General features: G+C 38.4%; 1 protein-coding gene across 4 annotated transcripts in view; it reads right to left on the reverse strand.

The window, feature by feature from the left end:
- The window catches only part of NRG3 (neuregulin 3), a 1,079,958-nt gene that overhangs the window by 933,278 nt on the left and 127,730 nt on the right, over window positions 1-18,950 (reverse strand). The window lies entirely within an intron of this gene.

Below are 18,950 nucleotides of genomic sequence, written 5' to 3' on the forward strand. Positions count from 1 at the left end.
TAATTTCCTTCCTTCTCTCCCCCCGTCTCCTGTCTGTTCCTTCCTCCTCTTTCTTGTCTCTGTTTCTCCTCGGGTAGCTTTCTTTCAGTCAGCCTCCTTGGGAAGTGCAGTTGGAGGCTTTATCAGTTTGCTTTTTCCCAGAACCCACCATGAAGGACAGGCTGCTTTCCCCCACATACCCATGGGCTCTAACACAGGACATCATCTATATCAGCTCAGGCTCAACCTGACAAAGAGACTCGATGCCAGGTATGGGGTTCATTTTGAACTTTGAAATGAGAATGAATAAAATAAAATGAGCAAGGGAGTGCTAAATTCCAAGCAACACTTAAATATGGTGATGTAGTTCATGCTTTTCTCATATTATTCTTTAATGCTTAAGAATTAAATTGTCTGATTTGACAGAAACATCGTTTCTAAATTTTGAGGAACAGTTACATTAATAATTTTTAGAGTCATTCTTTCAAACATGATCAAAAGTCATTTCCCAGGAGAAGAAAACCCAGAATATCAAAATGGGCTAATGTAGTCCATGCAATGAGCTCCCCCTAACTACCGGATGATTTCACGTATCACCAAAAAAACCTGGGGAAATTAAAGTTCATAGTTTGAATCAGAGGACCTTAATAAAACATTTAACTCTCAGTAATAGACTTTCCCCTTTATATTTTGCTTACTTTTCTAAACCACATTTCTACTTAAAATGCTGAATTCTGTACAAGGAGATAATTTTTAGGAAAGTTCAACTGCTTGTAGGATTTATTAAGGTTCACAAGACTATGCCACTGAATAGAGGACATCCATAAAGTTGGGTTGATATTTACAAAGGGTCTCATGTAGCTCACATATCCTTGTGAAAAGTAACATTTAAAATCATTATCTGCCCAATGAGTGAAAAGAAATAATATCATGAAATAAGAGATAGCTATCTGGATCAGAGAAATAGTATCATTAAAATGAGCAAACAAATTAAAAATTGTAAAAATAAAGAATATTACAGATGTTTTGCCACCTTTCTACATGGGAGCGAGAGCTTTTTCATCTAGGAACAGATTTCAAAAATGGGTGGTTAGCTTATTTTTATTCTCTGTAGCAAATCTTAAAGTTATTGTGAGAATAACATTCTTTACTGCACTTGTAAAAATTGTTCTCAATCGCAGACCTTGCTCTTTCCTAGAGCTATTGCCCTGGACAGTAGTTAGCTTATTTCTATTTGTACCCAACCTCTTTCCAAAGGGAGTCTGTTAATTGTTTTATTATTGTTGCTTTTTTGGAGGGTGGCGGCTTTGTCAAAAAACAAAAAAATAAAAATAAACTCAAAGATAAAACGTGAAAACATGTACACAAAACTCAACAAATAATAAAATAAGAAAATATAGGTAAAAGAAAAAAATAAAATTAAAGACTTTCAGCCCACAGGTTCATTGTCAGAAACAGTCCACATACTGCTGCAACTGTTTCAAGGTTCTGAGTTTCCAAGCAGCCAAGCAAAAACAGCAACAAGATCAAAAATAAGTATCAGAAAAAGTACAAAGTACGCATTCTCTTTTCCTAGCACTAGATTTTTTCAAAGTGCCCACCTCACATTTATCTTCTATAGGGAATGTCAGTGCTATAAAACTGTGTCCTCAATAATGCTTTACAAGAGATGCTTTCGTGTGTTTTAATTTGTCAACTCCTTCTCATAACGGCCTTGTAATAACAGCTCAATGGAGGCGATTTTGCAAAGGGCACACCAATGTGCTTCAAATAAGAAACCTGTGGTAGCTCAGCTGACAGAGACACCTTCTTTATAGCAGAGATCCACATACAGCTAACCTGGCCATGAGAGCTTCTCATTTGCTGCAAGAGTAACACAATTTCTCCAATAAAGATTTCAGTAGAAGGACCACACAAGGGTTGAATGATCGTCCTCCTCCTAGGAAGACTTGGCCTCTCATGAATTGCATGTATCAGGATGGAACAAAAGTGATTTTCTCCTCCAGTTCTGTTTGTTTGTTTGGGGAATGGGGCTGGGAGCTGGGGTCTGCGTCTAACTAGAATTTGAAGCCAAAACAGGAAAGAAGCCCCTGACGATTCTATATGATCAGGAAAAGTATCCCAAATAATTAAGCAACACCCAGTAATAGACTGGATAAGCTACTCACAAAATCATAAGAGGGTCTCAGAATTTTAAATAATTGATTTTCAAAGACATTCAAGACATAAAAATGTAAACAAATATGAAAAACAATTTTTCACCTATCAATCTAAGCCAGACTTAAAATGTTAATACTCAATATCGGGGAAGTTGCAGGGCAGCAGCCGGCTCCTACCATGCTAATGGAAACACAAACTAAAAATACAAACCTTCTGGAAGAAAATTTGGTAATTGATATGAAAACTCTTAAAATATTCATGTCCTTTGACCAGCATTTCTACTTCTAAGAAATAACCTTAAAAGAATTATCAGGGACATACTCACATAAAAAGGTATTTATTATTTATAAGAATAAAACCTTCTAAATTACACTTATGTGCTAAAGTAGGAAACTGGTTAAAAGTTGTTCAAATACAACATATGCCCTATAAACAATATGATATACCATATATGTAGTTGGAAAATAAACATCAGATAGGTTTCAGGTAACTATGTTTTATGTATGAACACTTCTGTTAATTCTACCTCTTTGATAATGAGCAAATACTGATTACTTCTTACATCAGAAAAAGTTATTAAAATAAACTTTGGAAAAGTAAACTATGGATTAAATTTAGAAATAGTTTTATTAACATTAATAGAAGAATACTATGATTTTTATCATATTTAACTATTTGAAGTGATATCAGGAAGACTCCAGTAACAAAGAAGTGGTTTACTTTCAGACACTCTGGATTTTTTCAGAGTGCTGGAAATTTCTTTGCAAGATATCTTTGTCAGATCCTTATAAAGCACAACATGTTCAACTGCTTCACTTAGCACTGAACAGATTGAATGATGCTGTGCTTCAGCCTTAGGCTGCTCAAGGAAGCTCCAAATTACAGTAATTACAAATTTAACCTCTTTCCAATAAATTAAGAATTGGAACGATAAAGACTATTTTGTCTGATAGGCTTTAAGGAGATAGTGGGAAGGTTATAAATAAGATTCCATCTAACACTCCTGAATGTCCTCAGTTGAATCGTGGAGTTTAAGGTGAGGTGGGGCCTTAAAGACCAGCTACTTCTGTATATTTTCCACATTGTTCAGATAGGAAAATGATAGCCCACACAGAAAAAGGAAATGAGCACCTTAGAGTTAAGATCAGAGCTGGGGCTGAACCCAGTTTCCCGATTTGCAGACTAGTGCTCATTCCACACACTTGGGTTCAGCTTTATTTCCTTGATCAATCCTTGTGTGTGTGTGGGAGGAGGGCTGTGTGTGTATATATATGTGTGTGTGTATATATGTATATACATGTATACAATTTTTATTATGTGTATGTAATATAGAATGGTTGTTATAAGCTATATCCATATTATGTATATGTGTAATATATATTTCATATATAATACATGCAATATATAACAGTATATGTAATATAGAACTGTTGTCATATATTTATAGCATATAACAAAAGCCCGATAGGCACTATCTACAGCACCATTGTCTGATAGGAATACAATGTGAGCCACATATATATATTTTTAAGAGTAAAAAGAAATAGGTGAAACTAACTTTAATAATATATTTTATTAAACCCAATGTATTAAAAAGTATCAACATATCAACATGCAATCAATATAAAAAATATGAACGTCATTTTACTTTTTTTTTTTTTTTTACCAAGTCCTGGAAATTCAGTGTAGCTTTTACACTTAAAGGACATGTCAATTCACAACTGCCATGTTTTAAGGACTCAATGACATGGGCTGGTGGCCCCTGCATTGGGCAGTGCAGATCGAAAGCATCATTGATTTTATCACTTTCCTCTCCAAAAGATAGGCCCAGGAATATTCTATGCCTGGACCTATAAGGTAAAAGACAGACAGAAACCTCTAAAAGGAAACCACTAATAATGAGAAAATGCCACAAATAGTGAACTATAGCATAGAATAGATCGGCTGAAAGCTTTAAGTATTACAGAATCCTCCTGACATCAAATAATGCTAAATTTTTGAGGAGCACAAAATGAGAATACAGCATATCATGATTGGGGATGAAAGAAAGCACAACCAGAATAACAGAGACGTGAATGGCAGAGTGTGAGGTGATTATCTGCTTACCTAAAACGTGAATGTCTTCCTTCCAATAAGATTCCCAGATGCCCTCAGCCAAGGTGTGCTATTCTTTTCTCTTTACCTTCAACAAAATGCTTCTACCTCAGTTTAGTGGTATTTTCATTCGGCTTCATATGCTGGTTAGCTGTTTCCCTACAATCTCCCCAACCAGATTATAATTACCTTGATGGCTTAGCTCACATTTTGCTTATCTAAATTTTGGATTCTTAGAAGGTGGCACATTACATAATAGGTGTTCAATAAACTTTTACCAGATGGATAAATAAATCAGCAATGCCCATTCATAAATTCACACTGCCTATCAAAAAATACTATCAGGAGTTAAAGTGAGTGGAAGTAAAAACACCTAATGCAAAGTCTCTAGATTTCTAACTAGATTCAAATGATAGGAAATTGGGAGGAAAGACAGCTGTAGACCTGGAATCACTTGGTCATGTTGACCAGGCATGCTACCTGAACTATCCCTTCAAATAAGGAAGATTTACCCATAAATCAAGGAGCACATGCATACATCAAGCCCAACAGCTTTTAGAGTCTCAGTAATCTGCCTCATCAAGCTGGTATAAAATTTTCATTTCCTTGTCCTGGTTCAACAACAAATTAGTGCATCAATGTTTAGTACTCAGAGTAGCAAAACTCTTGAGGACACAGTAAATGAATTAAAAAGCCTTTATTATTCCCTCACAAAGTCATATTTGGCTCTGGGCATAGTTCTAGAAGGTTGGTACTATTAATGTGCATATTTTATTTGAGTTTTGCTAGATCAGTGCTGTAAACTCTAAAACTGATTCCTGCTAAACACATCTGCCTACCTTCTGTTAATTCTCACGATGGTAAGCAGCCTGTGAACAAGCCTTCCTAGTAGATCTTCCCAGGAATAATTCATTTATTTCCATGCATGAATATGTGTGTAAATTCTATGGAAGCCTTTAAAATTAAGGCTGCAGTTTTGCTTTCTAATATCCTCTCTGACAACTGACTTCAGACCAAAAATCCAGCAGTTTAAGGGTTTTTTTATGTGTGTTAAACACATCTAAAAAATCAATTGAACTCCTACTCCCCTCGGTCCCAGGCAACCTTGCTTAGCATACTGTAAGAGCTCATCAGCATGGCCTTTCCACTGGCTGCACTTCTAAGTTGTTTGGAAATGCCCCAACCCAAAGGTCAGATGGCAGTGTGTAAATATAAAGGCTATTTCACCACAGAGCTCAAAGCCCCCCCTACAGGAAGTCAAGAAGGCCATTTCGAAGGTGGTGGTCTGTTTCCCATAATCTTCTGAGAGATGATACACTCTCAACTTCCTCAAGATGATCAAAGAAATGCCACATAAGTTACTTCATGACCATTGCCATGCTCCTCATCAGCGATGGTTCTGGAACACCACCTTAAGAAAATGCCGTTAGACTAGAAGGACAAGATGCTTTGGTGATTTAAAAGCTGTAAGAAATTAAAAACCCTTCCAGGTATCTGAAAGAATTTGCTAATTTTGTGCATACTGATATAAAGTGATGTATTTATAATGAGAATCTTCAGTGATCAATGAAAAAGTCACACTGCACTTTTGCACAGCATTTACTAAAGCAGAAAAATGGACCATTCCATTTTTCTGGATGACTTGATGGGATCAATATTGAGAGTCAGCATGGTGTGATAGAGGGTCATAGACCAATGGTCTAAGACCCAGGCTCTCTCTTGGTTCTGAGACCTTGAGCAAGTCAACTGAATTCTTCCAGGCTTAGCTTTTTGAAGACCACATTTTTTAACCATTTTAGAATAATAATTTACAATAATATCTGTTTTTGAAAATCTGATGAACTCATTCAAGTCTCTTCATAGAGATATTTTACATAAATTTTAATGGGATCATAGACACTTCCCATCCCAAAGTCCATCCCTGGCCCCAAGAAAAGAATTCCTATTGTAGATGCTTCCCCGAAAATGTATGTTCTGTGAGACCCGACTATCCCCAGCACCTAGGACAGTGCCTGATACCTGGTGGATGCCAAAGAGGTATTTGTAGAATGCTAATAAACGAAAGGATAGTGAGACTGCTGAAAGAATTAAACCTGAAAAAAAAAAAAAGTAATTGTGATGATAAATGCACAGCTATTAGATGATATTGTGAACCAATGATTGTACACTTTAGATGATTACATGGTCTGTGAATATATATCAATAAAAAATAAATAACAATAAAAAAGAATTAAACCAGGCAGTTTCTGTGACGAATACTTGGAAGTTGCAAAACCTTATACAAACATGTTCTTACTTTTGTTAAAGTGGTTGCCAGCTACATCTCAAGCCCTGTTCTAATTGATACTTGTGGTAAAACATATAATCACAATTTACATTTTCTCACAAATTATGATGTTTTCCTTATAAACCTGGAATTTTCTAAATTGATAATATTTGTGCTCCAATTCAAATTTGTTCCTTTGGAAATCTTCATAAATATAGTTAAACTAATATGCATTAAATTTCCCCTTCAAAAAAAATCTGCTTTTATATTGTTTTTCCTACCTCAGTCTCACGATTTCACTATTAGTTTCTTTGTCAAAGATGGACGTACACTTCATCCTATACTAAGTTCCCATAAATAGGCAACACATGAAATTGTTTGACCTTCCCAAAGTTTCCCATTTGAGCTGCCCATGATTTACCATCAATGCGTCTGCCTCATTTTGACTCTCATTATCTTTCACTTAGACACAGAAAGTCCTCCACTCTTTCCGCCTCCAACATTTGTACCAACACCAACCATTTTTTCTAAAAATAAATTTGAGTATACGAGTTTCCTGCTTAAAAATCAAGACACCTGAATACACTAAGCAGACAGTCCTCACTAAAAACATCCCACATCACATCCCCATATAGGGGTGGATGTGTGACACCAACAGTAACCCCATTCCAGGGTGCTCAGCTTAGCACGCTGGCAAAGCGGAAAGCCTGTGTCTTGCAGCAATCGCCTGTTAAGTACAGACATGCATGACCTCTTGGGACCTGGCTTTTATGTGGAAGAATAGTGCTGCCCTCTTCCAGCTGACCCTCCCCAAGTGGCTATTCCCATCCCATGACTGATGGGAGTGGGATCATACTTGACTTCACCTGGTACACCGATGAGTTGGCACATGGGCAACCTATCACTGAAACCATCTGGCGGGAAACTGGGGATACGCAGATCTAACCAATGGGCCATACTAAGAGCTGTGTGGATGGTCATCATTCATAAACCCATAGATGCACTGACCATTTGTATGGAAAACTAGGCCATACACCAAGGCTTGACTGTGTGGATGGTTACATGGACACAAGATCAGTGGACAGTGGTTTGTTGTCCCCAATGGGGAAAAGAGATGTGGGGAGACTTCTGGACTGCTTTCTATAAATGTAAGGTAACTGCTTTCCATGTTTCTGCCCATAATGCTGATTCATTATGAGGCAACATAACGGCAGATGTTTTGGTAAAAATCTACAGGCTAGCACCTGCAGCACATAAGGCTGCCAAGCGGCTGCACCAGAAAACAGCTCATGGAGGATACTAAACCTTGTAGTGACTGGCGCAGCAATTTCAGCTGCCCTATAACATAACATCAGCAAAAGGAAGTGGTAGACATCTGCCCTTTGTGCTCGCTATGACGACCCAGGATGCTGCCCCATTAACTTGTCCACGTGAGCAGTAAGTAGCTATGGGTTACCTGGTGGTAGATAGACTATATAGTCTCTGTCTGAAGGTGCAAATTACACCTTCAGGGCTGTAGATACAGCTACAGGACTGCTGCTGGCCTTCCCAGTAGGAAAGGCTAACCAAAGGGCTAGAATACAAAATCTGGAAAAATAAGTGCCTTTTTAGGGGCCCCCAGGCATGTGGACAATGATAAGGCAATCACAGTTGTCTGAAGCCTGTGCAACAGAGCCTGATATTTTATGGACTTTTCCTTTAACCTATAATCCAATGACAGCAGGACTGGTAGAAAGAATGAAGAGCCTTTTAAAACAACAATTAAAGGATGCCAGACGGTCCCTGCAGCAGTGAACCTGACGATTGCACACTGCCTTGGCCAACATCAACTCTAGACCAGGGTAGCTGCCCCCACACCCATAGAGATGATGACAGCTGGACCCATGCAGATGCTGAGGATACAGGCAAAGGGGCCAGTGGCATTACAGCCACAGAGAGGTAATGATGACAACTTGATTTTGCCTGTGCCATAAGCATTAGAAAATGGGGAAAATAAGGCCAAATGGCCTTGGTCTTGGCCTGTGCAACTACACTGAGCCATACTAATTGCCGGGATGTAAGTATTAGGCTACAGTTCCTTCAGAAAATGCCAAAAACTGTTTATATTGTCTTCCCTGGGCCCTCCATGCCACAAACTATTTTAGGTATGACACTATGGACTCTTGTCATGCCTAGGCTAACTGTACACATTACCCCTGGGGACCATGTACTTTCCAAGGGGAAAAAATACAGTACTTGAGACTCTCTCCATAATATACCTTCTCCAGGACGTTTTTACCCACCAATGGAAATTTAGCATGCATATTATTAGACTACCAAGACCTGCCCTTTATTGCTCCTCATAAGCATCTTTCTTTTCTCCTGTAGCACTGGGGAAATAAATTCCTACAGTGAGTCTCTGCACACAATAGGTCTCAGTGCTGGCTGCGCAATGAGTTGCCATCATCTGGCACCACTGTGGATGGTCCTGTGGACCATCACTCCTGCCAACCAAATGATGTGGGATGCAATGCTGACGTATCTGAATAGCCACCATGCAAGTTTGTAAAACATTATTCTCTTTCTCCTTATCACCAGAGACTTTGCCCCATAAGGCTGACTCTTATTCCTGTATATACTCTGTGGTCCAAGAACAGGTCAACAAATCCTGGCCTATACTTGGGTATTCAGTACTTGATGGCTTAGCATGGTGCATTGCTGAGATTGTCACTATCAACAAAGTGGCACCTGTCTGCATGGACCAAACTGAAGGGTACAAGAACATGGGGTGGCTGCCTAATGAACTCTGCAATTTGACCATCTGCTTGAAAAACGGCAGCCTCTTCCAATGGCAAAGTATGGATAATAAGCATGGGGCCTCTCCCTCCTCCCAAGGGATGGTTCTGCACCTGTGGGCAAAACGGCTGGCCTTATTTGTCCTATAACTGACTTGCATGATGTACATGGGGAAAGCATTACATACCTGCTACTCTTTATGACACCTGGCTGCGTAAGTCTAATACTTGAGAAATGGTGAAAACTAGATCGAGAATAAAGCAAACTGCCTGGTGGTTCTACCCTTTAGCTATATTCATTCCAGGCAAAGCTGTCATAGTAACTGAAGAACATGCAGCCGCTTTTGCTAATCACACTGCACATGCACTTAATGAATCAAAATTAGTAATAGCTTTACTTAATGAAGAAACTACACAACTTTGAAAGGTAGTTTTGCAAATAGGGTGGCACTAGATATTCTCACTGCCTCTCAAGATGGCACCCATGCTTTAATAAATATCCAAAGCCATATAAATATACTTCATAACTCACAAAATGTTATACAAGTTTTAAATCATATGCAAGACTACATACAAAATATTGAGCATTTAAGGAATGCTCCCCTGGTACAGTGGCTTAATCCCTTACCCTGGCCATGGTGCCACTTGCCAGTTGGATTACTTTCTGCATGTGCCAGCATGTTTGTACTTTGTTGCCCATTGTACTGTTGCTGTGGACTAGGAATGCAAGGTCTGTCCTCTGGTCAATACCAAATGCTGCATGGGGGTGGACTGTGGAAGCTGAGAGGCCAAGCTGTTCCCTGAATCTTTGGGAAACTCTAAAGCATGCAGCCATTTGCATGACCTGGGTCAGTTAATGTGAATCTCTTTACAAAGGAAGAATTCACAAGTGGTCAGTGCAGGCAAAAAACCAGACCCCTCTCTGAATAAAATGTTAATCTATACCCTACTCCCCCTTCCCAGAATACTGTTAACCTATAATCTTTTCCCTATGTACACAAACTATAATCATCTTACCTTCATGTCAGGAGACTCCTTGGCAGTACCCATGCTTCCATACTTAATGGAATGTCTACGTTTCAGGCCTCTATAATCGGCCCTGTTGAATCTCACCTAACTGCAGAAGATTTTCACACTAAACACTGTATCAGCCACCATCAGAGCCAACTTGACTCCTAGATTAATTTCTTTCTTCACACCTGTAAATCCCTTTAATAAAGTTTCATGTCTCAAAAAGAAAAAAAAAATCGACACCTATACTGAGCCCGCGTTATAGGAAAAACGTGAAAATATGGCATCTCATACTCTTATTCATTTTGCCTACACTCACCTCAGACTCTCCCATCATACACGCCACACTTCATTCACAGTTAACATTTCTCCTGCCTTGGATGCACCATATTCTTTATCCTTGATGGTTTCTGGTGGGTGCCTCTGCCTGCAATGCCCTTAGCCTCTTATCTTCCTGATGGGCTCCTAATCTTCCATCCAGACTTGGCTCAAATGTCACTTTCCTGACAAAGTGCCCACTCAGCCAACCTAACAGAAAAAGTATTTCCTCTGTGCTTCCACAGTGTGGAATGAACACTTGATTATAACACTTATACCTCAGAGAGATGATTTATTCACATCATTTTCATACTGGTTTGTAAGCTTCCTCAGGACACAGCCCAGGTTGTTTGCATATATGTGCATTAAATCAGTGACCAAATAAAATGAATGGATTCTCATTTGTAACGGTGACAACAGGTCTCACTAAAAAGTTCCAACATAAATTGCTGACAATTTCATGTTTGCATGAATGACTCTGTAAAAGGGATCAGAAATGATTATGGTGATGGTGATGGTGATGATGATGGTACCCAATTATTAAGTGCTTCCATATGCCAGGCTCTATACTAATCCTCTACATGTGCTACTTTTTATTTAATTCACACAAAAGCAGCTCTTGAGGTACAGACTATTATTCCTATTTCATAGATAAGAAAGCTAAGGTTAAGGGAAGTGAAGTTATTTATTCAATGTTATTTAGCTAGTAAATAGAGGAAACAGAATTTGTTCCCAGGTTTACTTGTATACAGCATTATTCTCAAATCCTTTGATGAACTAGCCATGATTCATTCACAAAGATACTTCCTGAGAAGGTCCAGAAAAGGTTCTTAAGAGACATGATCCACTGCCTTGCCTTCAAACTCTGGTGATAGATTATTCTAATGATAGATTAAACAATTGGCATCTCCTTTCTTCTGGAGAAAAAAAAATAAGTGGGAATTTTCACATTTGCATTTCTCAAACATTTTAAGGCAGTGCTAGCTACAGTTTGTTCTCCTTGGCCAGAAAAAAGCTTCTCAAGTCATCCGATGATCCATCCACAAGCAGACCTTAAGAGGAAGAAGCCTTTGATGTGACCTCAAGAAGTATCCCTGATTTAACGAAAATGAACCAATGTCCTACATTTCCCATTTGTGGATCAGAGACTCCCTGAAAGCCTGTACTGGAATCCACTGTTTCCTCTTTGATGCAGGCCTCAAATTGCACATTTCCTTCCCATCCTACACCCCTGCTCCCTGCTGACCAACCTCGTCTTTTCCCTTCCCCTCTAGTCCCCCACCTTTTCCTCCTTCTGGCCTGGTAGTTCTAGGCTCCTCTTCATAACACTAAGCTTCACACTGCTGCACCTTTTGCCTGAAAGTGATGGACTGCCTTGCAGTTTGTCGTCCTCCTTGCCTGAACTTGGTGCTTTTCTGGTCTTCCTGCCAGGTTCAGGGAGACCAACCCCAGCTGATCTCTTTCTCCTCCCCTACCCTTATGACCATGATACTTGTTCTTCAATCCCATTCCAAACCATTCTTTTTTGTTACATGGGCCAAGGCAAAGCATTTAATTCTCTGTAGTTCATAGGGTTTGAATGAGGATTTCATTTCATTTTTATTTCAATTTTCAAAATTATTATTATTATTAATATTTTTTAATACAGGAAAACTGCTAGGAACAATACTTGGCATCCTAGAGTTCAGTAAATGCTGTAATTATGTTTAGTACTATATTAAGCCTCATTTCTTATGGGGAGGCACTTTCTACAACTGGGAAGAAGGAAGAGATGGTTGAGACACCAGCTATGCATCAGTGAGACATTGAGCAATTTGCTTAAACTTGTTTAGCCTGAGCTTCACCTTCCGTTAAAGGAGCATCACATGGTTTCTACATCAGAGGGATGCTGTGGGGATAACACGGAACAATGAGTACAAAGCACACACCCCTTGCCTGGCTTGGAGGAGCTGCCTGGCCCATGCATTTAGTAGCTCCCATGGGAGCTGTGGGAGTGACCCAGTGACCCTGCCATAGGTGAGCATGTCATGTCCTTACACTGGAGACCACATTTTTCTCTATTTGAGTGGTGGTAGTTATGCTCTTGAGCTAGACGTGGGTTCCTCCAAATAGGCACCATGTGTTATACTTCTGACCAATCCCTCGCTCCAACAAATAGGAAAGTGTTAGAAATGTAACTGTCTGAAAAGTACTGACCAGTCATATTTGGGTATCACTAATACATGTGATCAGAGCAAATATAATTTATTCATATAACTCTTCATCTAAGATCAAAACCATGTAAAAATGACAATGACAGGGAATTTTGGACACAGGGAATTGAATATATTTCACAGGGAATTGAATAATATTTCATTAGCAAAGTTAATAGAATCAAAGGGATTCAACATTAAAAACATAGAATTGCATCTAGAGCAACTAAGAAACTGGAGATTAAAGACACAATATACTGCAGAAACAAGAATTTACAAACACAGTTGCAATCAATTAAAAAAAAATCCTTGTTTTAAAAAAATCTAAAAATGCACTGCCCCTGAAAAAGGTAACTTACAAATTTACATTTCTGAAACTTGCTCACTGAAACATTTGGCTAGCATTAATACTTTACCTTCATATTTACATTAAAAGTTCAGACACATGAACAAAGGAAATAAAACTTGCCAGTCCCTGCTCGCTATTTTCAGCATTGACCCCATGGTGGGAAAAAAAAAGTGTTGAGATCCACCAATATCAGGAACATGCCATCCCATTTTGACATGGTGATGGCAAAGTTTCCCGTTGGTCTGTCATTTAAACACAATTCTCCATGTGTGACGTGGTCTGTTTTGAAGTCTTTCTGTTCAATTATTACCCATGTGGCACAGATGAGACACAGGCTGTCTCTGCACAGAGGAGGCTTGCGTGTCTTTTGTCGCTGCCTTGCAGAAGCCAAACTCTGTGCAAAGGTTCTCCCACCACTCACAGAAAGGGATGTTTACCATGGGAAGTAGAAGGTCTTCTGTTTGTGAGATTAAGGTGTTTTTGTTTGTTTGTTTGTTTGTTCTGCCAGAAAGTCACATACATGCCTGTAGGGCCCCGAGTTATGAGCTGCTCCCAGGGCACTTCCTGGGTCTTCTGATTTGCCAGTGGTGGGCTTTGAGTGAGCCACGGATGCCTCTGTGTCTCTGAGCAAACGTGAAGCAGGCAGGGCTGGCCTACAAAGATTTCCCCCAGTCAAAGTCCATTCTGAGCTTTCCACCTCAGACAACGGTGGCAGAGATAAGCGAAGTTACTGCAGAACTTTTCCTACTTAGGGAAAAGATTTTTTGTTGGCAATAGGCAGTCTGCAGACTGGAGACCTGGAAATTGCCCCAGGAGCCAATGGAAAGCCTTGTGACTGAATTCCACAAAAAATGGGTGTTACACAAAGGTTCATAAGTACCACACCCTTTGCCTTAATAGATGACATCAACAATCTGGGCCTAAAACGTTAAGTCATATTTTTAAAACCACATCATATTTTATAGAAAGCTTGCTTGCTTGCTCCCATTAAGGATGCCTTTACTTATTCTCCCATTAAGCTGGAAAAGGGAGAGAGGGGGACTTTTAAAGAAATATAGCAAGGTTTTTAGGAACATAAATTTTGGAATTAGACTATCAGGCACGAATGGAATCTCACCTTTGCCCTATATTTGGCAGGTTTATGACCTTGGCCAATGGCTTAAACATACAAGGTTCAAGTTCCTCACCTGTAAACCAGAATTAATTACTTCCTTCTCATAAGTTTAACTTGACAGTTAAACATGATAATATATGGGAAATCCTTTGGCCATGCACCTGATGAAAACTCTGGGAAGTGCTCTCACTGTCAGTGACTCTCAGAGGCCCTACACGGTTGGTGAGGCTGCCCAGAACCTCAGATCTCAGAAGGCTGAAGCCCTTGTTGTCTCATATCTCCATGACAGAGGAAATCAAACCAGCCTTCAATATCTCTTGCTGAATAATAAAAAGAGCCCCAGAAAAGCACAGCTCACATCAGTCACAGCATACGTGAATCGTGATAAGGGGACTCGGTGGACTTCTCCTCTAAATTGTGCCCCAGGGTTTCCAGGTTGCCTGGGTTATCATCAGTCCTCTACAAGGCAAACTCCAAAGGAGGCACTGGGTTGGGAGGCCTGACTCCAGCATTTCAATCCCAGCTCACATTCTGCTGTCTTTGAACAACATACAATCCCTTCTCCAAATTCCCCATGTAAGCTTCTGTTTGGATAGAACACATCCCCTCTCTTTTGAAGCACTAAACACTGACTGCCCAATCCTGACCAGGATTCCTTCTGTGTGAGTGGAACCATCTGCTGTGCACAGAACAGGTATTTGCACCTGTCTGGCCTGAAGGAAGAGGGAGCATTGGTGCAAGCTGTTCCCAATGAAGAGCTATCACATGGGACCCAAAGCTTGTCTTTGCATCCACAGCTTTCTAGAGTGCCAAGCACATGTGCTGGGGGAAATGATGAACTCTTGAAATTGCAAAGGGTGATTTTTGCTAGGAACTTTGCTTCTGATTTAGAGGGGAAATAGGAGGAAGACAGAACCCAGTCTTCTATCTCAGGGACAGGGTCATAGTGAACAATCTTTTTTAGAACAGCATTGTTTACAACCTCTACCTCTCCCTTCTGGGCATTCTGATTGCTCAGATAACCACCTAGGTTTGTCTAAATCACTCTCCCTACTGGGGTCTCAGTTCAAATGTCTTTTCCGGACCTCCCAATGTGTTAGCACTGCCCCTCCTCACCCTTTAAGGGGTCTGACACATCACACCTCATGTAGGAGCCATCAACGAACACATAAGGAAATAGCCACAGTGTAATACCCTGAGAATGATGTTTGTCATCCTTGTTAATTCAGAAGCCCCATGAGGACAAGGACCCGGCGAGTCTTTTTAATCCTGGAATCCCCCAGAACCAGAAAACTGCATGGCACAGAGTGGACAACCAGCAAATAGTTGTTCAACAAATTAAAGAATTGTGGAATAAAATACATAATGCCTAAAGAGTGGAAATCTGTTACCAAGAAAAAGAGAGAGGAAAAAAATAAAGGTTACTATTTCTTTTACAATGCATTAGGAAAGCACTGCAGAGCTCAACAGTTTTTGAGGTCCTAACTGAGTGTCAGTGTCATTCAAGATGACAGTAGGCAAAGGTGTATAAAGAATCTAGGCTGCCACGGTTTTGTGAATAAGCCCAAAAGGATGCTATCCTGCTTTCACTACTTCTATTCTTAATTGTATTAAAAATATTAATCAGGGCCAATTGCAAAAAATATATATTTAAAAGGACAAGGGTTTAAAAAATAAAACAAACACTATTTATTCACAGACTGTCCACATAGACTATAATTCATATTATACAAATAAATTATAATTAATAAGATTGTTCATCAATGTAGCTGGATACAAGATCAATATATTAAAAACAATTACATGCCACTATATTCCCAATAAACAATTAGGAAATATGACTCCTAAAGTTTAGGCATTAACAAAAGTAGCACAAACAATAGCACAGTTATAACTAAGTCCAATAAACATACATTAAGACTTTAAGATTAAAATAATAGACTTTATTGACTATCATAAAAGAAGACATAAATAAATGAGAAATATGCTATCTATATACACCTGAAGGCATCAAAGGCAACACTCACAAATTAATCTATAAAATCAAAGTAATCTCAATCAAAATCCAATCCATGTCTTTCATGGAATGTGGCAAATTTATGCTACAATATATATGGAAGAGTTATAGGCTAATTATAAGTCAAGACAATTTTGAACTAGAAGCAGAGAGGATTTACCTTATCTGATTTCAACTACTGAAATTAAACAGTGAATGTAGTTGAAGGGGAAGACAAACCAACATAACAGAATAAATAAATCCATGTACATGAGAGCTTATGATAGAACAGACTACAAATATGTAAGTAAAATATACACTATTTAAGAAATGGTGCAGGGTCACTGGCTATCCATATGGGGAAAAAATTAAAAAGCAGATTTCTACTTTTCTCTAAATGAACAAAAAAGTAATGAACAAAAATAAATTCCTGAAGGATTAGTAACAAATCAGATAAATAAAGTTTTAGAGTATAATACAGAAAGCATGTTTATGACATCACGATAAGAGCACAAAAATGACAAACCATGAAGGAAAAAATATACATAATTAAGCACATTAATACTCAAAACTTTTAAAGATATATCCAATAATAAGCAAAGTGAAAAGAAAATCACAAGTAGGGGAAGATATTTGCAGTGAATACAATAATAAGGATTATTATACAATGTACAAAAGGAACCCTTACAAATTGATTTAAAAGAAAACAAAGCAAACAAATAGGAAATGATCAAATTGTATGAAGAGACAATTGATAGACACTCAAATGGTCAACAAAAGATTTAAAATAATCAATCTCACTAACAATCAGTTTATCACAAATTACAAGAACAATCAGCTATCATAGTATGCTTACTAGAGTGCCAAAAATCATTAGGCCTGATAACATCAAATTTAGAATTTTGGGAAACAGGACTGAAATGCATAAAATAGAGCATGGTAAACTGAAGATCTATTGAGTAATACACAGCGGAAGGCAGATATAGCAATTTGAAGTTTAAGTTCATATCCTAGGGAAACTCTCACACATTTTTGAAAGGTGTTATATGAGGATATTCCTTGCATCAATGCATGATTCACGCACATGGACACAGGCCTTTCCTCTCATTAACTTGTGAGTTTTTGATGTCACAAATGCACCAGTGTAAAAGCAAAAATGTTCTCAATAAATATTTGTGGAAAGGATGAATAAATTAATAAATTGGTACAAGTTGCTATGAATGTGTTACAGACGCTGTCATTCAAAGCATTTATTTCATTAAGGAACTTAAAATTCAATCCAAGATTGGACAATGAAATGATCTAAAATGGAGAATGTTGATGGACTGTTAACATGGGACCTTACACATGAGTTCCGAAGAGGCAGAATATGACAGAGAAGACAGGATTTAAAAAATGAGTATGACTGCTGAGTCATTGCATTGATATTTCTTTTTGTCTCCAGTGTTATGGAGCAGTTAGAAGAAAAAACAAAAAATTGTGGAACTGTAACCCATACCAAACTTTAAAGTCTGTCCTATAAGTACTTGTTAAAATGTACTTGGAAATTTATTAGTTTTTTGTAGATATGGTATATTCCATAATTTTAAAAACTGTAAAAATTTCAAAACAAGTTCATGTGACTTAAAAAAATAAAGACAATCCCAAAAGCATTGGAAAAAATGGAAAGTAACTTTACTAGGCTTACTTACTTAAGGTGTTCGTATTAGAAAACCAAAGTAACAGCAGATTGATCCTTCCTTCATTAAGAAATTTCCTAGTGCTTCTTTTGAGAAATGCCATATCTCGTAAGGAAAGTAAAAAAAGCAATAATCTCCTTTGCATGTACTGGCCACATTTCACATCTCATTGGGAGGTTACACTTTCAAATGTTCATTGAGTTGCATAGTTTCAGGGGCTAAATAAAAGCAGTGGTATAAAGTGTTCGTATGTGGTATCTTTGCAATTTCTGAAGTTTTAAAGTGTTTAGTCTTATTTCATAAACTATCAGAATCTATATTTGCAGGGAAGGGTAGCTTTCAGTCCAAATAAGTAGATGAGCAGATGATCACACCTACCACTGTTGGTATACCTTGATTTTGCCTGTCTCCTAGCCATATGTCATTAGAAGAATACTGGGCAAGGATTTGCACAATTTTGCTGTCCACTTCCTTGTTATTTTGATTCCCAGCCTCGAGGAAGTCATTTGTTATCTCTACACATCAGTTTTCTGCACTGTAAACTGGCATTCATGATAATACCTGCTCTCCATACTTCAGAGTATGTGGTGGTAGGCAAAGGATACCCAAGAGATAAAGAGAATGATGGTACATATGACAAATTATGACTAATGATAAAAAAAAAAAGGATAGTTTTTTAAGCGCCATCATATTTGTTTGCAAAAAGATGGGATTTGTTCATTTATCTAAGGTTGTTGATGATGACTCCTGGAAGCTATAAGAGAACCGGATGAGAAGAGAAAAGAGAGAAGAACTGGGTCAAGAGACCCTCACAACTTCTCAAAGAATTTGCCCCTGTGTTTTTCCTCTCTTCTCTATTATGAGTCATGAGTCTCTTTTACTCTACTAGATATTTCCAGGAGCACGCAAACATTCTCTAACACACGCTTGTAAACTTTTTAAGCTGTGACCTCGATTGAGAAATGTATTGTCCACTTTGACCTAATATACCCATCAAATGTACATATAATCAGTATGC

This window comes from Tamandua tetradactyla, chromosome 13 (assembly GCF_023851605.1).
Source record: "Tamandua tetradactyla isolate mTamTet1 chromosome 13, mTamTet1.pri, whole genome shotgun sequence".
Classification (NCBI taxonomy): Eukaryota; Metazoa; Chordata; class Mammalia; order Pilosa; family Myrmecophagidae; genus Tamandua; species Tamandua tetradactyla.